At 28.6% G+C, this 10,000-nt stretch overlaps 3 non-coding genes across 3 annotated transcripts in view; all 3 read right to left on the reverse strand.

The window, feature by feature from the left end:
- The window catches only part of LOC123303809, a 4,575-nt gene extending 2,698 nt beyond the window's left edge, over window positions 1–1,877 (reverse strand). The window contains exon 1 of the ribosomal RNA XR_006535894.1: window positions 1–1,877. This exon is cut by the window's left edge and continues 2,698 nt beyond it. This is a non-coding gene — a ribosomal RNA (large subunit ribosomal RNA).
- Window positions 1,878–2,512: 635 nt separating this feature from the next.
- Window positions 2,513–2,667, reverse strand: LOC123303796. The gene has a single exon (XR_006535882.1). It is a non-coding gene; the product is annotated as a 5.8S ribosomal RNA (ribosomal RNA).
- Window positions 2,668–3,620: 953 nt separating this feature from the next.
- Window positions 3,621–5,776, reverse strand: LOC123303798. The gene has a single exon (XR_006535884.1). It is a non-coding gene; the product is annotated as a small subunit ribosomal RNA (ribosomal RNA).
- Window positions 5,777–10,000: the final 4,224 nt, after the last annotated feature.

The raw sequence follows: 10,000 nt of genomic DNA on the forward strand, positions 1-10,000 counted from the left end.
CCGCGCACACCACCGCGACCCTCCTACTCGTTAGGGTTTCATGATAAAAGATAAATCTTTTATCGAAAATACCAACTAACGGTAGAGTATAAGCATGACGCTTCAGCGCCATCCATTTTCAGGGCTAGTTGCTTCGGCAGGTGAGTTGTTACACACTCCTTAGCGGATTCCGACTTCCATGGCCACCGTCCTGCTGTCTTAAGCAACCAACGCCTTTCATGGTATCCCATAAGCGTCAATTTTGGCGCTTTAACTCTACGTTTGGTTCATCCCACAGCGCCAGTTCTGCTTACCAAAAGTGGCCCACTTGGCACTCTGATCCATATATAAAAAATATATTCTCATAGCTTCACATTATAAATAATGTTTTTAAGCAAGCTAGAGATCTCACCCATTTAAAGTTTGAGAATAGGTTGAGGTCGTTTCGGCCCCAAGGCCTCTAATCATTCGCTTTACCGGATGAGACTCTTATATAATGAACGCCAGCTATCCTGAGGGAAACTTCGGAGGGAACCAGCTACTAGATGGTTCGATTAGTCTTTCGCCCCTATACCCAGTTCCGACGATCGATTTGCACGTCAGAATCGCTACGGACCTCCATCAGGGTTTCCCCTGACTTCATCCTGACCAGGCATAGTTCACCATCTTTCGGGTCCCAGCGTGTACGCTCTAGGTGCGCCTCTATTATAATATAATCCGAAAACTAAATTATAATAATATAAGACGCCCTAGGAGTGCGATATTTAATACATAATATAAATATATCCTCCTTTTATCATTTATAAAAAAATATAAATAATATTTACTTTCATTGTGCCTTTGGGTTTCATAAAATTTATAAATATTTCGATGAAAAAATATTTTATTCCCAATGACTTGCGTACATGCTAGACTCCTTGGTCCGTGTTTCAAGACGGGTCCTGAAAGTACCCAAAGCTATATCGTCGCTGACAGATAAATTTTTAATAAAAAAAAATGAGCCAGTTCATTATCATACACCTACTGACAGTTAAATAGTATCATATAACGGCATAAAATCCGTATATATAATATGTTTTAATAAAAAAACCTATTTATACTCGTGGTGGATCTGAACGCGTTAATAACGCGACTCAATATCAATTTATAATTAATACCATCAAACAATTAATCAAGAAACATAGGCGTTTAACATACACAAAATATTATCAAAAAATAATATTGTACATTAATCAACGCACCAATGCCTATAGATTAATATTTAATGGGTCGCAACGTCCTACAAGATGAGAAGTGCATACCTCGTTATCATACAATTAACAATATACAGCAGTGCATATATTTTTACTAAAAATAAATTCCTAATAAAAATTTTTGTCACATGCTAGTACAAATTGGTTGATTAACGATAAAAAGTAAATGAATCTCATCTTTCGACCTTTCGGGTTTCTCAGGTTTACCCCTGAACGGTTTTACGTACTCTTTAACTCTCTCTTCAAAGTTCTTTTCAACTTTCCCTCACGGTACTTGTTCGCTATCGGTCTCGTGGTAATATTTAGCCTTAGATGGAGTTTACCACCCACTTAGAGCTGCACTCTCAAGCAACCCGACTCTAAGGAAAGATTCACCTATCATCAATAATAATCACTACGGGCCTGGCACCCTCTATGGGTATATGGCCCCATTCAAGATGGACTTGGATGTATTATATAACAATAGGTTTATATTGAATCTTCCTAAACACTACATTCCCCAAGTGTCTGTTTATCAGCCACGGGGTTCAGTGCTGGGCTTATCCCTGTTCGCTCGCCGCTACTAAGGGAATCCTAGTTAGTTTCTTTTCCTCCGCTTAATAATATGCTTAAATTCAGCGGGTAATCTCACCTACTCTGAGGTCGTAAAAGTTTTTAGAAGTATTAAAACAAAAATTTTTTTTATATATTATGTTTTTGTTATATTTTATAAGTAAACAATTTTCTTAATTATTCATACTCAAATTTTTTTAATATTATTATATAATATTATTTTTATATTTATCTAAAGAGAAGAAAATAAAAAATAAATAATTATATATATTAATTTTTTTCGAGTATATTGAAAATTTTATTACAAATAAAATATTCCATAACAAAATATTAATATATAATATTTTTGTTTATTCTTCTTTATTTAATATTTTAAAAATATATTATTAATATCATTTATTATTAATATTATTATTAACATAAAGTTTTATAATATTATATATAAATGATAAAAAATAATATTGATATATTAATTTAAAAATGTCGACAAATAATAAAAAATATATAAATTTTAAATGCTATTAAAAACATTTTATATTTATTTTTTTCTTATATTTGGCGTAAAACATTCATATATAAATAATTTTACATTTCTTTTATAAAAATTTTATTTATCAATTTAATTAAATATGAAAAAATAAATTTTCTTTTTTAATTATTGATAAATTTCTTTTTCATAAAAAAAATTTTATGTAAAATAATCTTTTATTATATTAATATAATGTATACGACCCTCAGCCAGATGTGGTCCGGGAACAGTATCCAAGGACCGCAATGTGCGTTCGAAATGTCAATGTTCATGTGTCCTGCAGTTCACAAGTTGACGCGCAATTAGCTGCGTTCTTCATCGACCCACGAGCCAAGTGATCCACCGTCCAGGGTAATCTTTTTAAATTTTAAATGTAAGTATTATTATTAATAATAATCTTTATTTTTAATATAAAAAATAAAATTATTAATTTATATATCTTTATAAATTCTTTTAAAATAAAAAAATTTTTCTAGAATATAAATTATATATTTTATTTTAAATATATATATATATAAATTAAAGATATTATGGTATTAATAAATATATACATAACATTTTTGATATTTTTGTTAGTGCTAGCTAGATATAATAATTAATATTTGGTATATTTTATAGAAATGTATTTATTTTTTTTTTATAAATTATTTTCTACATAAAAATATATATAATATTAATATGGTACAAAACAAATGGGTTTGTTTTTTAACATAATAACTTTTAATAAAAAAAAAGAAATATCAAGACAAAACATAAAGAAATTTAAATTTGAAATAAATTTTATTCTTTAAAAAAATTTTATCTTGTGTTTTCTTTATTTTTATTATATAACATAGAAAAATAAAAATATAGATTATATCAATTATAATCTTATTTTATTTTTCTTAATAGAGATTATATACATATAAACAAATAATTTCAATATATTCTATTTTTAATTTCACTTTTTTATAAGAGAAATTATTTATAGATTTTATTAATAATTATTGTTTAATAATAATAATAATATTGAATATAAAAATATTTTATATGTAACAAATATATTATTAATATTTATATAATATTCTCTATATTATATGTATAGATATATTATGTGTATAAAAAAAGTTTGGCGTATTACTTTAATATGATATCATAACCAAAATAAATCTCTTTTAACACATAATTACTATTATATATTTTGAGAAAATTACATATTAATATGTTATTTTGTTAAAAAAAATATTTCTTATCAATAATATTTTTATTTTTTGGAATATTTAAAAACAATACAAAAAATATAAATAAATATATTTTATATATATCGTTAATGATCCTTCCGCAGGTTCACCTACGGAAACCTTGTTACGACTTTTACTTCCTCTAAATGATCAAGTTTGGTCATCTTCCCAGCAACATCGGCAATATCAGAAATATTGCCGCGTACCAGTCCGAAGACCTCACTAAATCATTCAATCGGTAGTAGCGACGGGCGGTGTGTACAAAGGGCAGGGACGTAATCAACGCGAGCTTATGACTCGCGCTTACTGGGAATTCCTCGTTCATGGGGAACAATTGCAAGCCCCAATCCCTAGCACGAAGGAGGTTCAGCGGGTTACCCGGACCTTTCGGCCTGGGAGGACACGCTGATTCCTTCAGTGTAGCGCGCGTGCGGCCCAGAACATCTAAGGGCATCACAGACCTGTTATTGCTCAATCTCGTGCGGCTAGAATGCCGCCTGTCCCTCTAAGAAGAATTATTTGTACGCCGGCAGTAAAAACCACATCAAAAAACTGCGTACCCATACACCATAACATATGCAACATAAAGCACAATATATACAAAATATAATCTTGATCGTTAAATCTCAAAAATACATGCATATATAAATACAATACATAACACACATGAAAATGAATGAAATGGGAAACAAACAGCCGATGGGCCTTGAGATGCCGGTAAAGTACGTCTATTTAGCAGGCTAGAGTCTCGTTCGTTATCGGAATTAACCAGACAAATCGCTCCACCAACTAAGAACGGCCATGCACCACCACCCACCGAATCAAGAAAGAGCTCTCAATCTGTCAATCCTTCCGGTGTCCGGGCCTGGTGAGGTTTCCCGTGTTGAGTCAAATTAAGCCGCAGGCTCCACTCCTGGTGGTGCCCTTCCGTCAATTCCTTTAAGTTTCAGCTTTGCAACCATACTTCCCCCGGAACCCAAAAGCTTTGGTTTCCCGGAAGCTGCCCGCCGAGTCATCGGAGGAACTTCGGCGGATCGCTAGCTGGCATCGTTTATGGTTAGAACTAGGGCGGTATCTGATCGCCTTCGAACCTCTAACTTTCGTTCTTGATCAATCAAAACATTTTTGGCAAATGCTTTCGCTTCTGTCCGTCTTGCGACGATCCAAGAATTTCACCTCTAACGTCGCAATACGAATGCCCCCATCTGTCCGTATTAATCATTACCTCGGAGTTCCGAAAACCAACAAAATAGAACCGAGGTCCTATTCCATTATTCCATGCACACAATATTCAGGCAAAATTTGAGCCTGCCTTAAGCACTCTAATTTGTTCAAAGTAAACGTACCGGCCCACCTCGACACTCAATTAAGAGCACCGCGACGGGATTGCAATTGGGGGCTGCCACCGCTCTTAACGGTTAAACACTTACGACAAATTACATAATAAAAATATATATAATGCATTAAATAAATAATAACACTAAAATATACTTTATACATAATCTGTACCACCCACCGGTAGGACGTCCCACATAACATGCTAGTTAAACAATGCGAGCATTGAACCAACAGTGTAGGACACAGATTCGACTACGAGCTTTTTAACCGCAACAACTTTAATATACGCTATTGGAGCTGGAATTACCGCGGCTGCTGGCACCAGACTTGCCCTCCAATGGATCCTCGTTAAAGGATTTAAAGTGTACTCATTCCGATTACGGGGCCTCGGATGAGTCCCGTATCGTTATTTTTCGTCACTACCTCCCCGTGCCGGGAGTGGGTAATTTGCGCGCCTGCTGCCTTCCTTGGATGTGGTAGCCGTTTCTCAGGCTCCCTCTCCGGAATCGAACCCTGATTCCCCGTTACCCGTTACAACCATGGTAGGCGCAGAACCTACCATCGACAGTTGATAAGGCAGACATTTGAAAGATGCGTCGCCGGTACGAGACCGTGCGATCAGCTTAAAGTTATTCAGAGTCACCAAATTAAACGATGCAAATTAAAATTTACACCGATTGGTTTTGATCTAATAAAAGCATTCCTTCCATCTCTGGTCGGAACTCTGTTTGCATGTATTAGCTCTAGAATTACCACAGTTATCCAAGTAAATGTGGGTACGATCTAAGGAACCATAACTGATATAATGAGCCTTTCGCGGTTTCACCTTAATTTGGCTTGTACTGAGACATGCATGGCTTAATCTTTGAGACAAGCATATGACTACTGGCAGGATCAACCAGGGAACTATTTGTATTTATAATATTAAATATATAATAATATACATGATATTTTTGTTTTCTTATTATAAGAAAAAAAATTTTCATACAATAATTATTAATATATAATAATATTATTACAATTTCATTTTAAATATCAGATGGTCTCACCCATTACTGATATAAATTTTTTTTTTTTTATATCTCTATTGTTTTAAAATTAATAGAAAAAACATATGAGATATATATATTATTATTAATTTTTTTTTTTTTCAAATATATATTTTATTATGTCATTTATATAATTTTTTTGCTTTTACAAAAAGAAATATATAACATGTTATTCATAATAAATATTATTGAATAAAAAAAAAAAAAAATAATTATGATTTTTGTCAGACCATCACCAAATGGGTCTTAAAATATTTCAAACATTTTCTCATACTCGTCGCTAGATTGAAAGCGTCATTTATTTTTTAATTTTATTTAAAAAGTTAATTTTAAATAAAAAACGTTATAATAACACTTAATATTCTCGCTTGGTATGAGGTGAGTCAATGTAATATTATTTATAAAAATAATTTTTATATAAATATTGTGTGCTCATATGGGAGTGTAAAGTTTAAAACTTATAACCCATGAACTTGCTTTGACAAAAAAATTTATATGTTATTCTATTTATAATCAATAATTTAATAAAAAAAAATTTTTTTTTAAATATTGATATAAAAAGATATACATATAGAGGTTTTTTTACAAAATTCTCATTAATTTTTTTACAAAAATAATAATACAATATTTAATATCAAAATAATCCAAACTGATTACCATCCAGACTATTATCAATATATATAAGATTGTATTATTATTCATTTCAATACATATTTATTAAAACTGAGATAAAATTTCATATATTAATAAATATGCATGTGTAAAAAAAAAAATTTTTATATAATAATTGAAAATGTTTTTGCTATTATTTTGTATACATACATTAAATAATTGATAACAATTTAATACAATGTACACCTAAAAAATAATAACAGCATATACATATTCGAAACATTACTAGCAAAAAAACCAAAATACAATATTAAATATCAAAATAAACCAAACTGATTACCATCCAGAATATTTTGAGTATATATATATATAATTTTGTATATTTTGCGTTCATGTTAATAAAATATATAAATGATACATATTTGAAAAGTGTTATTCTTCTTTCTGTTTTTTCGTAATATCATGGTGTCCATAGACATGCAAAAGCGTCATACCAAGCCATATACATACCTACACCACCTTTGTTGAATGATACACGAACAGTATGAAAATTAAACAACATATTCAATATCATTTTATATTATACTAAAATAAATGTTATTCTATTAAGAAAGTGTATATTTTTAAATTTGGCATTCATTACATAGTCAAAATACAATAATAATATAGATGATACATATACGATAATTGTTATTTTTCTTTCTGTTTTTTCGTGATATCATGGTGTCCATAGAATTGCAACGACGTCATACCAAGCCATATACAACTCTACACCACCTTTGTTGAATGATACACTTAGAGTATGAAAAATAAACAAATTATACTATATCATACTATATCATATATGTAAGACTGTTGAACATAATACCACAAAATACACTATTTCATATAGATATACATTCATTCTTGTCAACATAAAAGTACGTTATAAATGATACATATACAATAAGTTTTATTCCTCTTTCTGTTATTCCGTAATATCATAGTGTCCATAGAATTGCAACGACGTCATACCAAGCCATATACAACTCTACACCACCTTTGTTGAATGATACACGGACAGTATGAAAAATAAACAACCTATTCTATACCATTTAATATCATACTAAAACATGAAACAAATGTTATTCTATTAAAAAGTGTATTATTTTATTATATTTAGTATTCATTACACAGTCAACATACATAAATGATACATATACGATAAGTGTTATTCCTCTATCTGTGCATCCGTAATATCATAGTGTCCATAGAATTGCAACAACGTCATACCAAGCCATATACAACTCTACACCACCTTTGTTGAATGATACACGGACAGTATGAAAAATAAACAACTTATACTATACCATACTATATCATATGTGTGAGACTGCTGAACGTAATACCACTAATACACTGTTATACATAGATATACATTCATCTCATTAACTTACACGCACTATCCATCATATATATTAAAGACATTACACCCGGTGCTTCAAACTCAAAATATGATAATGTTTAAAATGGCTTTAAACATCATAAACTTTACAGAATAATCAAAATTTAAAGAAAAAAATTTTAAAAAAAAAATTTTTTTCAGCTAAAAATTTTTATTTTTGGACCAAAAAAATTTTTTTTTTCTTTTATCATATTTTATTAAATGAAATTTATGCATTATAATAAATTATTCAATAAACATTAATAATTATAATAAATTATTAAAAAATTTTTGGAATTAATGCAAATTTTTAGAAAAAAATGTATATTTTTTTTTTATATACAAATCGTACATGTTATATTGCGACAGGGTACCGGTATAATACATGTGATACATATGTAGATTTTCGAAAAAATTTTTATCCTTTTAAATAGTCCTAAATACTATATAAAGGTAAAATATATAGAATTTTTCGGGATTCATTAAAAAATTTTAGGGAAAAAATTTCATTTTATTTTATATACAAATCGTACATGTTATATTGCGACAGGGTACCGGTATAATACATGTGATACATATGTAGATTTTCGAAAAAATTTTATCCTTTTAAATAGTCCTAAATACTATATAAAGGTGAAATATATAGAATTTTTCGGGATTCATTAAAAAATTTTAGGGAAAAAATTTCATTTTATTTTATATACAAATCGTACATGTTATATTGCGACAGGGTACCGGTATAATACATGTGATACATATGTAGATTTTCGAAAAAAATTTTATCCTTTTAAATAGTCCTAAATACTATATAAAGGTAAAATATATAGAATTTTTCGGGATTCATTAAAAAATTTTAGGGAAAAAATTTCATTTTATTTTATATACAAATCGTACATGTTATATTGCGACAGGGTACCGGTATAATACATGTGATACATATGTAGATTTTCGAAAAAAATTTTATCCTTTTAAATAGTCCTAAATACTATATAAAGGTAAAATATATAGAATTTTTCGGGATTCATTAAAAAATTTTAGGGAAAAAATTTCATTTTATTTTATATACAAATCGTACATGTTATATTGCGACAGGGTACCGGTATAATACATGTGATACATATGTAGATTTTCTAAAAAATTTTTATCCATTTAAATGCTTCTAAATACTGTATAATGCAAATATATATAATAATTTACAGAATTAATACAAAATTTTTATTGTACAAATTCACATTAATAGTTAATTGGTTAAAAAAAAATTTCAATACACAATGGGAATCAGGCTATTTTATTGGAACTTATTTATAATTAATTCATAATATATTTTTCTATATAAATTGATTAATTGATTTTACATTCACCGTGTAAACGTATACACCATTCAAGTAACATAAAAAAAAAAAAAAAAAAAAAAATTATTATTATATTCTAGTAATACATAATAGTTATTCGCTAAAAAATATTTAATAGACAATAAAAATCTGACTATTCTGTTGTGAACTTATAAATTATTGATTCAAAATATATTTCTCTACCTAAATTTATTAATTGTATACACGCCCCCATGTACGTTGTTCAAGTCATATATTATTTTGCATAAGGATTACAAATAAATATTATATAATAAATAAGAGTTAATAAAAATTTAAAATTTATTATCCATTTTAAATTTATCAGCTAAATAAATATTTTTACATTCTTTTAAATTATTACTTTTTATTGTATTAAGAGTATATATCTAGTTTTATTAATCTTAATCCTTTTACAAGCACTAATATTATTTATACATAATATATTTTTATTTTATGTATGGAAAGCATAACTTGCTAAATACATCCTAACAATTTAAAAACTTTTCATTTGATTAATATTATTTACAATAGCTAATATTAATAGAATCTGAATAATCAAAATTATTTCTTTAAATATATGAATTCCGAATGTAAGTGTCCATCATAATACTTCATTAAGTTTATATTTGGCTAGCAACCTGTTATGCATAAATTGCTTTAAAGGTTGCCTACTAAACATATTATAATTATAAT

The sequence above is a fragment of the Chrysoperla carnea genome (genome assembly GCF_905475395.1).
Source record: "Chrysoperla carnea chromosome X unlocalized genomic scaffold, inChrCarn1.1 SUPER_X_unloc_14, whole genome shotgun sequence".
Lineage (NCBI taxonomy): Eukaryota > Metazoa > Arthropoda > Insecta > Neuroptera > Chrysopidae > Chrysoperla > Chrysoperla carnea.